The sequence below is a fragment of the Hoplias malabaricus genome, chromosome 5, assembly GCF_029633855.1.
Source record: "Hoplias malabaricus isolate fHopMal1 chromosome 5, fHopMal1.hap1, whole genome shotgun sequence".
NCBI lineage: Eukaryota > Metazoa > Chordata > Actinopteri > Characiformes > Erythrinidae > Hoplias > Hoplias malabaricus.
Window position 1 is genome coordinate 48,697,575 of NC_089804.1, and position 18,857 is coordinate 48,716,431.

An 18,857-nucleotide genomic window follows, 5' to 3' on the forward strand; every position below is an offset into this window, starting at 1 on the left:
GCTGGAGACGGAATGCTGGCAATAGTGCTGGAAAGCACGGGGTCCACTTGGAGCTGGGAGTGTGTGTGTGTGTGTGTGTGCGCGTGCTTCTGCGTTTTACTTGTTTCATTTCTTTTTTTGTTGAGCCAAACTGGCAGAAGCGACTTCATGTGCACTCCATGACTTCTAGCAAACTAGCTTCATGACTTCTAGTTCACTACTGGAGGTGTCTACAGTGTTTACCCCCCACCGTTAAATCCGTGCCAGAAAAATTCTGAATGTTTCCTTTGGCCTGTCTGTCTGAACCTTAAAGTTGTTATTCAGAGGTCTGTAGTAAATGCAGAGTTTTGTGCATTTTTGTGCAGAGTTTTGTACAAGTGGAAAAGAGCCTCCATTTGAGTGCTGTGTACACTACATTAGCTTTAACAAAAATAGGCTTCAGAAATGAGCCTTACTTAATTGATCACATGAGATATGGCCTTTTGATCGAATAAGACTTGTTATTTTAACAAGACGACAGGAGATTCAGTTGTGATTTGAATGAAAGTGTTACTATTTTGCGTAAACATCCAGTGTTCATTCAAAATGTAAGTAAATCACTTCATACCAGAAATGTCATCATAAGTGTAGTGTCTGGATGTTGAAGGGGTCATTTCTTTAAGACGCCCTTTCTACTTTTCTGTAAGGGTAACCCCAGAGACTCATTTGTATAGCATTGGTCTGTTCTGTTTTTATTTATTTTTTAAACTTCTATGCCCCAAAAATGAACTATGAATGCTTGACATTTCAAGAGCTATAAAATCTCCATGTTCACCATGGCCTTTATCTTTGTCCAGTGATATGATACATATGACAGATTGTGAGGGGGGAAATAATTTGGTAATCTCTTAGTCAGTCACAACAACGCCTACAATGAGGATTCACCCCTCCCCCATGGGCTACCCCTTAGAGATTGGAAATGATGAGTTGTAAACATTTGTTTACTGCAAACCCTGAGAGCAAACCTTTTAGATAGACTTGCTTGACCAGTTGTTGACTGCTATGGGATAGCCAAGTCAGCTTAGCTTCTTTCAGTTGAATTAAGCATGTGAACCATGGCCTGTGATGGTCCATGAGTGATTAGTCAAGCCTGTAGCAATGTGGGTGTTGTAAAGAGCACGAGTGACTGGCTGAGGGGTGGGGGGAGGGTGGATGGTGGTTGAAAAGACTTGTCTTAAACAGTATTTGTTTCACAGTTGGGCTTATCTGATTTCACTTTACAAGTCCCATGTGTGAGGGGGAAGTATCTTGTTTTCTCTTGTCTGTAAATGCTCTTTTATTGTCCATACTTGATTTTCATCTGGTCTGGACTGTGAAAGGCTATCTTCAACACGCCCTAAAAAAGGTGGGGGTATGGGGGGTGGCAATGAAGTGTATTTTGTTAAAGTATGATTCAGTTCATTTGAGGGTGTAATGAATGGAATGCTGCTAATGTGGCTTTTCCATTTCATGGACCCTACTCGGCTTGGTTTTTTTGCTTTATCTTTACGCAAATATGGTACCTGCTTCCTGGAACAGGGTCCCTTTTTTAAATCGCCTGGTACAAAGAGAGCCAAGTAGGTACTAAACATGACTTTCCAGGGTACTGATTGGCCAGAGAGACACAGCGAAATGCAGATCTCCAGGACAAAATAGCTACTCATAATAGCTACAGTAGTGATCACGTTATGTTTTTAATCTAACTCACAGTGGTAGCTCATAAAATTATGCTGTGGTGTTTTGAAGAGGTTCAAACGCCCCTTGGATTGGTGGCTGGTGGAAAAACTCCAGCAAGAACTGGATGTGAAACTCTGCTGATGTGTGAGAACTGGGGCACAGAGCCGTGTTCAGCCCAAAACAACACACAAATACAGGACGGTTGTTGTGGTTTTCACAGCCTGTGGTTCCAGTTCAAGTTTTGTGCTATCACCTGCTACATTTCTGGGGGTTACTGTACTAGTGGAAAAGTCCCCCCCCGCCCCAATAGCACAGGGGTCATATAAAGGTCTAGTCATGAGGCCTCATGGTGATGATAGGAGAGTAAAGATTGTAAACCGTGTATTTAGTAATATGGCGAAACTGAATTCTGAAATAGATTGTAGTAGATAACCATTGTTTGTTTGTTTGACTGAAGGTCCATGAGATAGACAAGCCCACTATAAAGACACCTACTCAATGAAATCAAAATGAATCAGAATGAACAGGCTGTCTGGTTTAGGAGTTCTAGGATATTAACTGGCACCTGGTTATGGGGTTAATTTTGTCAGTCCTCAGTTTCACCTCACATATTTCCTGCTTGTCTCTTGTTAACTGGCAAGTGACCTCTAGCTTAATGATTCCAATGTGATTAATTCACTGGAGTGAGAGACTGCTGGTTGGTTAATTCATAGGACAAAAGCCTGCAGATAATGGGCTGGAAATCGAGGTCCAAACAGATCTATTTACCCTGCAGATGCAAAAGGATCAAGCTGGCACATTCATCTTAAGTCAATGACTTGTATAGTCACATATTTTCATAATCTCTTAGAACTATTTCTTTTTGAAAATATGTAGATCAAAGACTTGATGTTAGTTGCTTACTCTCAGGGTGAAAAATGAATTGAGGCATTTAAGATTCTGTAATGCTGGAAGGGCTTCTGTGCAAGCTGTTATCTCACTATCAAGCGCTTATGATGTGGTGAGTTGTACAGAGAAGATTTTCGTACCATGAGTCAGAGATATGACTAAAAGATAAGGATTAAGCATTACTAAAAGCTGAAATTTGCCATTCTACAGACATCTCGACTTTAGATCACTAATCTGTAATCATAACAGGCATGTGCAGAGTATCTCTCCTTAATCCTTTAGTTTATAGAATAAAGAGGAAAAAAACGTTTTATGAACTCTTGTTACTCATGCCATGGCTTTGAGGATAGCCTGAGGTAAAAGAAGTCAAACATTTAGAGAGCAGTCTCCCACAGAGGAACTCGAGGCAAGAGCAAGGAACAGCATGTTTTCATTGTCTTGTATTACCCTTAGAGAAACCTCATTGAGAGGCAGGATAACCTTAAAATCTATAAGCACTGCTTAAGTATTAAACATACTACTCTTGTTTGATTGAAATCTCCATGTCTAAGCGTGTATCCCCATTGACCTGCGAGTTGTGTTTAAGTAGAAAGATAAAATGTACCCTCGTTTGACTTACTGCGTGAGCCGAAAAGCAGCTGGTGCACCATAAATAAGGGGAAAGTGGAGTTCCCAAATGTCCTTCCCACTCACTGATTTTAAGATGTGACTGTGTGTGAGCATTTTGGATGTGTGGGTGAGTAGATAAATTGGAGGTTTTGTAGGGTATTTTTCTTTTGGCTTTTGAAATGACAGTTCTTTTTGTTTTCTGGCTTCGGAGCTACTATTTTGTAGCTTGAAAATGAGAAAAAAGATGCTGCTCTTGTATTTTCTTTCCTCCCCTTTCTCTTGTTTAAGAAATCTCTAAGTTTCCATGCTGTTGCATCTTAGAATCTCCCTAGAGGTCAACCAACAGTTTACACTAACTGAATAATTGAATTAGCAAGTCATGCCGTTTCTGAAGAAAGTGCTCACTCCTGCTAATGTTGGATATATTTACCAAGCGCCTTTGACTGTCACATGCAGGGAGAACTGTGTGTGAATGCATAAGAATGGTAAATAGATAAATCTGTGGCTAATGATGGGAGCGCTGTATGTTTTTTAAGTTGCCTTTATGATTCGTCTGTGCACTGGAGCTTCAATAGCAGTGCGTGGGTGTATGATTAACTGTGTCATCTCTTTCCCTGAACAATTGTTTGACTGCTTGCCTGAGTGGTGGAGAAAGTCTATTAAATGTTTAATGCTTAAACGCGCACTGCCTGTGTGTTTCAAAAGCAACGCTGGAAGAGAGCTTGTTGGTGTATGTTAAAGGGTGTTATTTTAGAGCGTAAATATAATCATACATTTAGGCTTACCTAATATTGACTAAATTATACAGCAAGTTCTCAATCTTGTGATACTCAATGATGATAACCTTGATGATGATGATGATAATATGATTGTTAGCCTGGCAGAGAGAAGGTAGCATTTTAATATCACGTAAAGGGCCATTTATGTACATTTCAGAATGTTTCCTATTTGTTGTGAGCTATATAAATTGAAACATTTTACTTCAGGTGAAAATGTAGAAGACATCATGATCAAACTTCAGTAAGAAATGCATCAAAACGAGGGCAGTATTTATGATGTGTATGTGGTGTCACATTCCTGTTCTGTGTCTTTACGCACAAGGCCAAAGAGATAATTTGTGTGTTTGAGTGCCACAGGGAGGAGGTGCTGTAGGAGCTCGCTCACTGGTGATGTCACAGTCTGAAAACGGTTTTTGGGGGGTGTACAAGCCCAGTAGCTTACCGCAGTTGTGAGTTTAGCGCCAAGTTTGGATTAAAACAGAGAGGAATGAAGCTGAAAACAAACAAAATACTCTGACTTTGTACTCACAGGTATGAGGCATTGAGCCTCAGTTCACTGGAAAACCATCTGCTGTGGTGTGTTAAGCTGCAAGTGCCTGCTAGCTCAACAGCTATGCTTCTAAACAGAGTAGAGTCGCTTATTTCGTTTGTTTTAACATAAGATTTTATGTTTAAGATAACATAACAGTTAGGGCTGTCAAGGGCTGGGCAAGGAATACTAAGGCTTCGTTCACATTGGAGGTAAAGAGGCCCTGTCATACGTGACACGGATGTGTCGTTCATGTGGCTGTGTGAACAGCACAAATCACATTGAATCGGACTAACCGCTGAGAATAATCTCCAGACTACGGTCCAAAGCATTTTTTTTTATTCGAGGTGTTTAGCAGGTGGAAATGACTAGGTCAAAGGGTTTCCGTTTTGTAAAAAATACAGGGAAAATACAGTTTTCTCTTTTATGAGAAAACACATGGAAATGTATAAAGGAGTTTTTTATAAATAAAACAAATAAGAAAATAAATTTTTTAGTAGTTCTATATCAGTTTGATATTGTCGGTATAAAGCTGTATAAATGTGGCTCCAGTAAATATTAAACTCGTTATGTCTGTTCTCGTCGTCTTCTCTTTTGAGACTCGTGTTCGTGAGAGACCTGGGAAATTTGCGCTTGGAGTGAAAGAAAAATCAGTTCACATTTTAATATTCTATATATAACTCGTTTGGAATAAAGAAAATGGAGGTTTTGTGACACAGTGTTGCAGTAAAACAACAGTCCTGTCCCGTTCCTTCATTTAAAAAAACGAAAGTGCTTTGCATGAAACAGACAGACGTTTCCTTCTGGTCAGCGCCTGAAGCGTCGTTCTATGTCGTGCGGCTCAGTTTAAAAAAAATCTGATTTGGTCACGAAATCAGAGTTGATCACTTTCACCTGTTGTGTGAACGTAGCCTAAGATACTCACCCGAGAGCCTCCGGAATGGCCAACTCCCGGGAAGAATCTGTTGATGCCGTTTTCTTCTCAAGTTCAGCGAACTGCGTTGGTGTATCTGCAGGTTGTTTTTATTGGCACATTTTACAGCCAACGTTTTAATAGCACCATTTGTTTAGAAATACACGTAATTGATATTCAAATAATTGCGATTATGTAATAATCGAGACAGGTCTACTAGCAGTGCACCCCCTCACCCTTAATCTTTTGAGATGATATGACGCTATGAAATATATTGATACCGCCCATCCCTAGCCAGCACAGGCATGCCTTATTTTTAATATATAATAAATAGCCCAATTATTTCCTTTACAACATAATCTTTGAAAACCTTTGTTTTCAAGAATGTAGCAGCAAAGGCCAGGTTCCTTCCTTTATCTAACTCAAATTGTCAGAGAAACATCTTAAGCATTCTGTACATAGGTATGCCTATGTGTGATCTTACCCTTAAGGGCATCAAACGGGCGGTGGCTGGATCAAAGGCAGCGAGCCGGGGCTGACGGAGGGGCTTCTTCATAAAGTGTGTTGTAACGGATCAGTTGCTGCACGGAGGCAGCTGAATGTTTGACAGGGCTTTGGGAGGCATGTTATTTAATCTGCTCGCATGATGGAACCGGCTGCTATCGTGTTGGCTCTCTCTCTTTCTGTCTCTCTCCCTCTCTCTGTCTCTGCTTGGCTGTAATGGCAGCACATCTCTGATTGAGCTACACTCTGTGCCTGGGAGCCGGTGGCAGGGCTCAGCCCCGTAATGTAATGCTTAATGAATTAGAGAAAGGGCAGGGGTAATTAATGTCATGTTTGCACTTCTTGCTCTTGCTATTGTGCTGTTGTGGAATGTCTGTGCTCATCATGGTCAAGCTCAGAGTCTGAACTGCACTGTTTAGCAGGTTTAGAATCTTTTAGCAGTATACATAGGTCAGAGTGCATCTGTGATTTGTTTACTACAAGTGGTGCTCTGTGAGAAAACCTACAGCTTTTTAAGAGCTTATTTTGGCTTTGTCATTTTCAAGCTGGCAACATGTCAAATTTCAACTTGTCTTCCTCCTTATATGGAGCCTTCTTTGTTTACAAGAATGTAGGCTTCTTCTTGGCACCTTCCCTGTGACAATAGATACAGTAACCACAGACGCCTGCTCATTGCTTGGGCTACAGACAAACCTTACACAGGTTTGTCCACAAAAGACCAAGATAAGAGACACTTAGGAATTCTCCCTGAAGCTCATACATCATAGATTGATTGTTTAACTAATTGGTTAGCATTTTTTTTTTAGTAAAATATGTATAGTTATGAATTTAAGCCAAATTGTGTAAGCTCTATTTTTTTCTTTTCCTTTAGCCTTTGTAAATGTATGGCGCATACATTTCAGCAGAAACAGAGCTCATTGTTGTAAATGTGAGCCCAAGGAGGCTGGTAGGAAATTGGGATAATTGAAACTGATATATTTTAATAAGCCCTGAAGCAGCCGAGTCCGAGCTCCAGGTCTTTCACACACGGTAAGAGAAGGGGACATCTGGACCTGTTCATTCAGGGCATGGTCATAAAGTGAGCAGAGCTCTTGCACAGGCCCTGTTGTTTTCCTGTTAATTCCATCACAGGACACGTTTAGTTGGCCAGTGACCTTTGTCGACTTGATGGGGAGGGGAAAAAAAAAACCCAAAAAATGATTTTATATAGTTGTTACAAAGCCTGTTTAGAATTCAAGAGGGAAAACACTGTCAGCTTTTAAGTGCTTTCATGTTCAGCTGAAATGTGGGCTCCCTTCACAATCCATAATGATGTTTTAGCTAGCATGTGCCATCCACAACTAAGCTGTGTTTGGAATAAAGTAATTGAGAGCTTGTGTTAGCACATTTGAATCCCTCCCTGGATTCTTAGAGGGTGAACAAAGGGTTCCCTGGCCTCTCCACCTGCAAACCATTTTCAGTTTTAGTGCGAGCCATTAAAAATGGAGTGAAAAAAGTGACAGGTTTGAAACTTTCACAGGCGCTCCGCTGAAATGTGTGTACTTTCGAATCCTGTTTTTGTGAGTAAACATTTAATGCAAGTGTATCACAGCTTTATTTATGCATTAAATCTGCTGTTAGTGCTGAATTATACATTAGCCTGTAAATAATGCAGCGAGCATTCCTCAATGATTACTGGCCAAGCTGTGAAGAGTGAGTTTGCTAATAATTTGCTCATTGATCTTCTATGTATGCAAACTAGTTGTGGGTGACATGCTGTCTGCTTAACGGACCTTTCCTGGCAAATGTTGAGGATGTTGTTTGATAAGCTTTTGCTTGGGTTTATTTATTTATTATATATTTTTTTTAAGTTACGTGATACCTGCGCGGCGTGTTTTGTTTTATTTGTTGTGGTTGAATAAGCTGCCAATTAGAGTAGAGCTAGATAACATTTTTTTTTCCTCTAGTGAACAGAGACGACAGTAATTATGATCAGCAACTCAGTAATGGTTTGTCGCTGTAAGAGGTCTCCTGCATAATTATTGCTACACTGCTTTAACTGTTTTTTCATTCGATTTCCCCGTTAGAGTGACCCCTGTTTTAACCTTTGTGGTTGGGCAGGAATCATAAGAGCTTCTGGCACCTCGGGTTTGATCCACTTCATTTGTCATCTCATCCCTAGGAATAATTACAGACACGGCGGGCTGCACCCTGGGGAGCATTAAAGCTTATGACCTTTCTGCTCCCTTAAAAGATGGGCTTGAGACAAAGCAGCCCAGAGAGGAAGTTGTTATTAAGAAAATAATGGCTTTGACAAGTTGGGGATTAAATTGTAAACAGACAGCGATGTGTATCTGTACTTGCTGAGGTAATTGATTTTTTTGTTTGTCTTTTTTTTTTTTGCTCTAGCTGTTTTAATGAAGGAAATTTGAGTCTGAGATTAATACCCCTTTGAATCAAGTGTTTACTTTTGACAGTTGAGATGTACATTTAGCGCTATACAGGTTATTTCATTCTGCCCAACAAAAAGAATGCTTACGAAATGAATGATGAATCCTCTTAAGAGGATTGGAGAAAGAGTCTTTCTCTGTCATTGAGAGTACAAGGAAAAGATTGGTTGGGGTGGGGGTTCCACATGTGGTTCTCAAATTGGCTCTGTGTTCCTGTGCTTCATCAGTGTGAAGTGGCTTCATCACCACAAAAAAGAAAATCAAATTCTATTGTGGCAATACACTACTACCCCCCCCTCAAGCTGCCATTTAGCTCTGCAACATAATTGAGCATTTGCATTTCCACTTGATCGGCCGCTCCCTACAGCCAAGTGGAGGGCTCATATATGTTTGGTGGCCATTGAAACCCAAATTTGTCCTTTTCCCATTCCGACTAGCTGTGTTTGTGAGTAAAGATTGTATATGTTACAGTTGAGGTTGGGCAGCTTTAAGGTATGTGTAAGTGTGACGTCAGGTCACCAGCATGGTTCACAGTCAAACCAGTCTTAGTTATGTGTTCGACACAATGCACTAATCTGTTAAACACATCTCAGTATCTTCCTTTTGTGTGAGACTGTATTGCTTGAAAGGCATGTCTGGGAACTAAATTTTCAAAATGGAAAACTGTCACTTGATATTATTATATATTAAATCAAGTACTCAATTTTTTTATATTGGGCGGCACGGTGGTGCAGCAGGTAGTATCGCAGTCACACAGCTCCAGGGGCCTGGAGATTGTGGGTTTGATTCCCGCTCCGGGTGACTGTCTGTGAGGAGTTGGTGTGTTCTCCCCGTGTCTGTGTGGGTTTCCTCCGGGTGCTCCGGTTTCCTCCCACAGTCCAAAAACACACGTTGGCAGGTGGATTGGTGACTCAAGTGTCCATAGGTGTGAGTGAATGTGTGTGTCTGTGTTGCCCTGTGAAGGACTGGCGCCCCCTCCAGGGTGTATTCCCGCCTTGCGCCCAATGATTCCAGATAGGCTCTGGACCCACCGCAACCCTGAACTGGATAAGTGTTACAGATAATGAATGAATTAATTTTTTTAATTCCCTCCAGTCATTGATTTAACACCTAAGCTACTCTCTACTAATCAGTATATTTAGAATATTTAGACGTTATTTTTAAGAGGAAAAGTAATCGACCAGTTACAAATGACTAGGATGTAACTCTACACCTATGCCTTCATGCAGTGCTCACCATTTGAATATGTAATTTGTCCCCTCCTATATCTTCACTTACCCCTTTTGCCATGCCACAAATTGGTTTGGTTTCTTTTATTTATCACATTAGAAACTCCGACAGTTTGATTTCTCCTGTTTGAGACACAAAACAGCAGTTTCAAAGCAGAAATTCACAGCCATGGGACTTACTGCTTATTTTGCCAACGATGCATCATACAGAGTAAAAATAAATGGAAAACCTCCATGGACATGTTAAACATGATTAAAACCTGTTTTTCTCTGAAGTGATGTCTTTAACAAAAGGTAAAGCAATTGGAACAAAACTTTAAGAAATACTGTTTTGCCTTTTACTGCTATACTTTACTTTCATCCTTTAAAGGAATTGAATATAACCCAATTAAACTGCTTGATTCTGCACTCATTTTCCTTTTTATAAGCTCCGCTAACCATCTAGGTGCAATTTGTACGTCTACATTTACAGAATTTAGTCAACCTGTCTGTACATTCTTAGCCTCCTTTCCAGCACTCTAACTGTACATGTCTCACCACCACTTGAGAGTAACTGCATGTGCTGAAAACTATCAACCACCCGAATAATACCTACTCTGTGGTGTTTGTGTGTGGAAATATGTAATTGTAATAATACACAGTGCACCTGTATGATGAGTGGGGATGACAAACTGGCCAGTGAGTGTAGAAACAAGGAGGTGGCTTTATAATTATGGCTGATTGGTATATACTGATTCTACATCATGGACAAGTACCATTTATTCCCCAAAGAAGTGTCTTGTCAGGATGCTTTATTCTAGTCAAGATGTTATAGGATCGTAGGCAACTTGAAAATCTTAGCTGTCGTAAAAATTTGCCTTCTAATCATGGATAAATTAAGTAACGATGAGGGCCTTAATATGAACCAGTATGTGATCTTAGCCGCTTTGCTTGAAAATGTATGTATTTTCTGGATAATCTTCCAGTGCCCGAGGAAAAACAGGCTATTCTGTTTCTTTCCCCACTTTGGATTGTGTTTTTGTGTGGAGCTCATTGCAGAAGAATCCCTAGCTGTTTATTAGATCCCTCTGCTTTGTCTTCTCTAGAGCTCCTAGTCCTTACGTAGGCTTGGTTTTGGTGCTGGAATTCAGCCGGTGCGCTTTGAGCTGCCATTCCACTGGCAGACCATACCCTCTTTGAGTCTGAAAAAAGAGAGATGTTTTTGTTCTGTGTCCAAGAATACCTGTGAAGTACTGTAGGTCAACCCTAGGAGCGTTTGAAGCATGCAGAGATCACTGGAGTTGCATTCACACCCAACAGTAGCCACCCACAAAGCTGAGGCATGAAATCTTTTTATCATTCCCCAGTTTAAGAAGGCAGACTTGCAGAGAGCATGTTGTTCATTCACACAAGCAGCAGCACCGCTTAAATTCTTGTTTGATTAAGGATCATTTGCATTTTTGCTGAATGTAAATGTGTTTTGTTTTCAGACTGAGCCAATCCAACCCTATGGTGGAGGGAATAGGCGTTTGTCACAAAAAAAAGGAAGCAGTGGCTTTGGAGATATCTATAATCTCTATCAAACACCAACACCCTGTTTTAATTTCTTTAATTAATTTATTTTTTGGGGACCAATATCCTTCACTATACTTGGAGTCATCTCCCATTAGAGCAACCACATCCTTCCTCATCCCCTTGGTATATAATAGAAGTGATTTCTCCTTCTGATAAGTCTAGAAATAGGCTTTCCTTTGGGAGTGTTGAGGGGAGCCAGCTCCAGTTCTGGCTTGCGCTGATTAAAGGAACACTTGTAGATAATCCGTTTGAAACGTGTCTGTTTCATGGGGTGGTGTAGGGGGACTGGGCAGGAGAGATTTGGATTGGTAAATGCTTATCACCTCGGTATGAGCCGCCACTCTGCTGGGATAAATATTTAATGATGGGGAAGCTGAAATAGAGCCGTAACAGACCACTGGTGAGAAATGGAGCTGCTATTTATATGCCGCTTTATTCCTTAAAGTAATGGAATGGCGAGCAAGCCCAAGGTTATTAGTGCACATGAGATTAGCTGTTGAGTTCTGAATGGCTTCGGGTTGTGCGAACACGTTTCGGAGTGAAATGCCTTCACAATTCTCACTTCTAACTTGCAGAAGTGTATCGACAAACCCTTGTGAAAAGGTGACGTTTTCATTGTTGACACTTTCCGCTTGTACAAACAGGACCGGCCGCTAGTAATCTTTTTCTGAAGCAGTCAACACAGTTTATCCTGATGTATCCTCTGTGTTGTGTTCTAGACGATTGGATGCATAATGTTTTTCTCACTGCTGGCTGGACTAGTGTTGCCGCCTTTTGTTGTTAGCAACACTAATGGTTGCTAATGCTCAAGGTTGCTGGCATCTGTTCTCACTCAGCTTACTTTGGAGCCAAGTCTCGTGTTTTTGTTTTGAACTCTTGCCATTGGCCCTTAGGGACCTGTAGTAGCCATAGATAGCTGTTAAATATTATGAAATGAACTGAAGTTGTAATGTGCTTGGTCTTTGGATAATAATGTTATTTGCTTGAGTGTTCTAGACGGCTGCAGTCTGTATGTGCATTACCTCAATGACTCAGGCCGATGTCATTGCGACTTGAGTGGCACTCTTTACACAGTTCCTGGCTCGGGCTCAGTGTATGAGACTACTCTAATTCTCCAGCCAAGTTGAAAATGGGGCCTTCTTGTGTTCCCTCATGCACTCAATTGCTGTTTAGACTCGCAACAATTTTGGCCATTTTAGTGTAAGCGAACAGGTTCCAAATGCAGTGCACTCTGTCTGCTGAATGAACACAATGGATTACATTGTGGACAGAATGTTTCCATTGTGGAGATGCAGCTCTTGCAGGCACTTCCGAATGGCCGGATTGGATTACCAGCTCTTCGTGGCCAATTCAGATGAGTGCTGAGATCAATGGAGCTCTTAGCTCAAATCTAATTTGTTTGTGACTAAGTTAGTAATGCAGATCAGAGATTATTTCTGCATAAAACAAAACGAATGGCATCGCCGGTGTCCCATTTATTTTCGGCTGTCTGGATTCCAATAGACGTTAATTACAGTGTTTTCATATACGTTATTGAATTTTGGATTTTCTCTTGAAGCACAGATGGAGGTGGGGTGTGACTGATGAGGGATATAAAGGCTGATAATCTTTCTGCTGTGTTTCTAATTGTTATTCTGCTGTGGTGCATGGAGGAGCATTCCATGTTGGATCACCTCAGGTGAGTTTGTTGCATACTGACAGGCGAGGAGAGGGATTCTGCCATGTGCCCAGCTGTGTCATGTGCTGTCCTTGCCATTGGGTCTCTGGTGATGGTAATGTGGTGGCGCAGAGGACTTGACATTCTTCTCCAAGCGTATTTAGACCCTTAGAAATGCTGTGTGGTCAGGATGGCAAGTTGTATGTACACTGTAGGAGAGGTTGTCTAAACATGTCACAGTTATTATGCTAGTTATCAAGTAATCTGTTTTATTATTTCTAATTTATTGAGGACCTGGGATTTTATTAAAAGGGCAAATAGAAAAGTAGTGAAGTAAATAGTAACCAAATTTTACAAAGCCCCAATGTCGTTAAGTCTCTGTAATGTATGCTAGGCTTTATCTTGTTTTTTAAACAAAATAGAGACCTTCATTTGTTGAAAAGCATGAACAGAAATGAGGATTTTGGTCTTTTTCTGCTCCGTAGGTGGGTATTTATTCTGGTAATAGGTGGAAATGTCTCCAAAATCTGGAGACAGCTAACTGCATTACTGAAAGTGCTACAGAACTAAACAACTCGAGTAACAAATGAGCTTCTGTGGAAATTCTAACCAGCCACGTACTAACAAGTCTGCTTTTTCCCCTCAAACACACAGTTCCACCTTAAAAGACACAGAACTTCTGAATGTAAACAACCAGAGAACTATTTCCCCCCACAATCGTAGACGTTCCCTTTAGGTGATTAATGGTATAAGGTTGCTGGTGTGTTGAGTGCGGCCAGAGCTATCTCTGTAAATCTTTAGTACATTTTGCTTTGGAAGGGCGAAGATAAGAGGACACATGCAAACATGAATGATACATTAGGCTTGGGAGAAGATTACTAATAGCTAGATGCAGGAGATGTTATGAATGTGGAATTATGTAGCTGGTTTCAGTAGAATTAGGCTTATTCATGGCAGGGCAAGCAATTTGCTTAAGAGACTCTGAACCTTTTGATTAATGCATCTTTAGCCTGCAACAGAGAGCCCTCAGTCATGATGTCCTCTTTACATTTGTTCCACAGGACAAGGCTACAGTGGGTAGAAAACCCATTTATTTCTGGTTGATGTATGAGGAGAACTAGAAATCTGTGTAAAGGAGCCGCTGAAAGAAAGATGTGGAAAGGTCAGGCCACATTTCACTTTAGCCAAGCTTTTTATTAGCCCAGCCCAGTGTGCACTTTAGTGAAAATACAGTTGCTCAGCAGTCAATGGACTACTCATTTAGATTGACACAAGCGTATACAGTTGGATGAATGTGGCTCTGTGGCAAACATGCTCACGCTGGCTGTTTATAAGCTTAGCCATGCATTCGCAAGCTATTTTAACTTATACCCACACAGACCTGCCCCTGGAGGTTCGCTCCTTGCCACGCTGAGGAAATTCAAAAGCGTGCTCATGAGCATGAAGCCTGTAGATATGGTGCTGCTGAAACACAACTGGAGCAAGATAACATGTTGTCATGGAACACTGTTACAGCATTATGCGTAGAATCTAGTGTTTCCCATGACTGAATATGTTACTGTCTGCGCTGACTTTTTTTTACTTTTTTGCCCAGTTCGGGTTCAGTTTGGAGATGGCAGATGTTGACAAAAGCTTTTTGCCAAATGTATGACCAAATAACAATTATTTAAAATGTAAACAATCTTTCCCTGTTCACTGATTTAGAAGAAATCTCAATAGTTATAGCATTACTTGCATTTTGACTGTAATGAAGGTCACTTAAGCCATCTTTTCGTTTATGTTTAATTTCCCCACATTAGCTATTTCAGTTTTTTTTTCACCGCAACCAAATGTTTATTTAAGCTTAGTTTTCATTTAGAAAAAGCACAGACTTCACCTTCTCCTGCCTGGCTTTGTCATGAAATGCGCACCGTTTGCAGAACCTGCTTTCTGCAAATGCAATGAAGGATGAGAGGTAATCTAATATATTACAGTTGTTGTTGTTGAAATGATGAAAAATATTCCGCCCTCTGTTTGCTGGAGGCAGGCTGCGCTATCAGTTAGGGATCAAGTCTCCATTTCACACATGAATGGGCTGAGTTAATCTCCTGATCGCTACTGTACAGCGTTTTAAAAACACGCCGTGAACTTGCTGGGCTGCGGCAGCCTTTTGTTCGGAGGCCTCGCTCTACTAATGTTTTCTCTAAACAGCTGCTCTCTCACATGAAAATCAGCCTGATAAAAAGAGGGGGAAAAAAAAGGAAGGAGCATGGGGGGCCGGTGCGGATATGGGTTTTGTAAGTGCGCTCTCTTTCCTGGGCGCGTGCAGGGTGCACTAAAACGCCAGGGCCGGTAATAGTCCCAGTCGATGCATGTTTTATGAGCTGTCCAGGGAGGATAGAGGAGCTTCTGATCCTGCCTTGTTCCAGCAGCAGCATTTTCATTACTCCAGTCCCTTTTCCTCTCCTGTCTGCTCGCTCTGAGGCAAGGAAACAATCTGAAATGATGTTTACAGCGCCGTCTGTTTGGACTCCCTTCCCAGACAGTATACAGGCAATTCAAAGCCATGATCTGATGCTTTTTAGTCCCAGGCCTCTCACAGCGGTGTTCTCCGTTTCAGAAGACGAATGTTTAGTAATGGACATCGCATGAGGCGAGGCAGTGACACAACTGAATTGTGTTGTCACTGCAGGCTCTTCTCCACCGTCTATTCCAGTCATTCTTCTAACTCCACACACGCCTCCTTGGGATAGCTGACATCGGAAATAGGACTGTGGTTGGTTTTGGCTCCAAAATGTCATATTTATATTTGAATCTGTGTGGGCCTTTTAAATGGCAGAGAAGAGGGAGTGACAAAGAGGGTGTTATCCACGGCAGACTGCGGCCTCCTAAAGTGAGGCAGCCTGTGGTTTGGAGGGAGCAGGAGAGAGGTGGCTTGATCCAGAAACAAAAGCCGCTCCTAATTAGAGGTAATACCATCCTGTGGTATCTAGGGTGGAGGTGCTCTTGGCAGAGCCGTTAGGCGTGTATTTGAATGCACCGCTTGTTCGCTCGGACCATCTGCCGCCAGTTGCTGGGGTTTAAACCAAAAAAAAAAAAAAACAAAGAAAAAAAAATGAAAGAAAGAGAGAAGCAGCAGCCACCAGATAACTAAATAATTTAGTCTGGAAATGGCTTGACGCTCTGACCTAATGGCATTGCTTCTGGAAACTCATCATCCTGAACCTCGCATGCTTAATTCGGTTTTTGCTTAGACAAGATTGGATAATATATTTTCATTTATTTTTAAAACAGATGACAGTGTATTGTCCTGAATCTATCACAGCTATCTTCAGTGTTTTGGAACGCTTGGCTGCATTATTCTTAAAAATCATATAGAAAGTGCGTATAGTACAGTGGTATAAATTTTGATATTGCAAAAGTAATGAGGATCTGAAAGTACCTACATTGTTATTTGATCATGTTTTTACTCTGTTTACCAGAGCGTTCAACCTAATCAGAGCGTAATGTTTTACAGTAATTAGTCAGCCCAAAGGTGACATGTTTACAAAGGAGTGCTTGTTCAGTTATTGTATTTTGTTGAATATAGTCTTTATTTACTTAGTAGTTTTACGTGATCAAGTTTGTTGCACTCTCTTTATAAACGGCGGAATTAGAAAAATTCGGAATGGCTACCTTTGGAGGCATTGTAAAACATGTCTCAATTCATTTTTGTAAAATGTGGCACTACACTTTTGCTGGTGCAGTTTCTTGTGCATAATCCTCTTTTAAAAAAACAAACATCACCTGCTTTTATCATCGTGAGAGAGCAGCAGCCAAGAGCGAATGAATTTAGGGCCAGAATAGAAAGGCAGGGCCTTGTTTGTCTTTTCAGGGCACTGTGAGTTCATTGGCTTGATGAGGGGTTGAGGGTGAGAATGGCAGCTCCTCACAGCCTTTCAACCCCTCTCTGTGGGTGTCACTCAGCTTCAGTGGGTTGTTCAGAACTCCCCCGCCATGCTAGGCTGTCTAGGAGTTTTTTTTAATATATAAAAAAAAAACCTCTAGGGTTTAGGCTCAGACTGAGCGAGTGTGACATTTCAGGCAAGTGACAAAACATAATCTAGCTTATCTTTTTCTCTTTTTTGAGGTAGAGGGAACCTTTGTACGTATGTTAAAATACAATGCAATAATTCAAGTAAGCTCAGTTGTTCAATAGGCTTCAAACGCTTGCATTACAATTGAATTGATTGTGTTCAGAGTCGGCGGCTGGCAGTGAAGGGGAGGTGGGGAGGCTTGGTGTGTAATGTTAATATCCCTATCTGTGTCTGGGATGGATTTGGACAGTGACATATGTGTTTATGTGCCATTGATTTACTATTGATTGAGTGTGCTGGGGTTGAGGGTGTGCCATGCATGAATCTGCTGCAGCCTTGAAGGGCATTATCTAACCAATGGAACCCAGTGGTTGTGGCTAACAGCTCAATTTAGCTCCTAAATAGTTCCTCCACTGGGTTGATGTGCAAATCAGTGTTAAATGCACATCACCTATGTGCTTTTAAAATGCTTTCCTCTCCAGATTTCATTACTAGGGGAAGGAAAAAATGATTGTGGCTTTCTTGATTTTCCTTCTAGCCTGATGAATTAGGAAAACCTTCTTGGAAAAAAAAAAAGGTCTGCTTTTTTGACAAACTCAATTAAATCACAGATAGATGATTAGCACTTCATACAGCCCCTGTGGCCAGCGCACTCCAGCTGCGCTCTTATCCTCAACATAGAAGGAGAGGTCCCCCAGCGTCCGGCCTGTGATAAGGCTCTCCAGAACTGGCTGCTTTACTGGAAACGAAGGGCGTGCAGCTTTTTCAGCCTGCGTCTCTCAGGATCCCAATCTCTAACGCTGCTCTTTCCATACCCCCAGACAAACAGTGGCTGTGGAGTGCACATCCCCAGTCTGAGTGCATGTCCGCCACACACAAACAGCGGTGTATGTGTATGTGCGTGCTTCTCTCTCTCAGGTATTACTGTGTGAAATGAAGTTGCTCTCAGCCACGCTGCTGATAATAGACACATGCACTGATGGGAAGCAGGCCCCTAGGGGTTTTGTGCGGCTTGCAGGGAGCACACACACTAGAGCACTCACAACCTAGCCTTTAGCGACTGGTTTACCACCTCAGCCGCTGCCGAGATTAGGTTGGTGCACAATTAATAAGACCTTGACTCTACCCTTGAGAATTTTGTCTTTATAAATCCAAATCCTTATTTAGTTACGTGCGCATGAGTGATGTGCATGAAATCGATTTCCTTGACATCACTGCAGATGTGCTTATACTGGGTTCTGTGTTTGAGAATGTATCAGTTGCTGTCAGTAAGTTCCCATTTCTAGTTTACAGCCACGGTGAATACTGCAATCCTGCTGCTGCTTTCAAATAGTACTGTTGTACAGTATATTGAAAGTTCAATTCTGTTTCCTGTACTACATGATGCACAATGGAAGTGGATGGATTATAGTTTAATGTTTAGGTTTCCATATTGAAATAGGGTGACACCACTTACTCAAATGTTAATTTGAATTGCATGGCCATAATGTACCTGTTACCATATCATACAGATGAGAACATGTGGCCTGCAAAAAGCAAATTAAGTTAGCTGCTTGACTTGTTTAATATTTGCAAAAATATGAGATGATCAAGTCAGTGGAGTTAATTTTCAGTTCATTATTTCAATGCCCCATGAGGTAATTGTACTTGTGCTGTTTTAAATGCTGCTACAGAAAATGTATTAACATACATGCTGTTTACTAGTGGCGTATGTTATTTTTGCTTTATACTGTTTATTTAGGAATATTACTGAGAAATTAAATACCAGAAATGTAAAGAATTTTATATTTGTGAATTTGACATATAGAATAGACCAGAAATGCAATGCATTTCATGGTACTTTTTCACTTTTTAGCACAGCTTGTAAAAGAGGGTCCAGCACCTTTACTTTTTACTTAAGCAACAGTAGTGTTGAATACAGGAGCAGCACAGAGAGATCAGAACGGCAGGCTCAGACTTTATCTGCTCATTCACCAGTTGTCAAGAAATGGGGGACATAACCAGAACAGGTTTGCTAACAGTAATGTGACAGAGCTT

The 18,857-nt window shown here is 41.2% G+C and overlaps 1 protein-coding gene across 4 annotated transcripts in view; it reads left to right on the forward strand.

Moving 5' to 3' along the window:
- Nucleotides 1-18,857, forward strand: part of rerea (arginine-glutamic acid dipeptide (RE) repeats a) — a 169,604-nt gene that overhangs the window by 54,316 nt on the left and 96,431 nt on the right. The gene's annotated exons all lie outside the window — the stretch shown is intronic.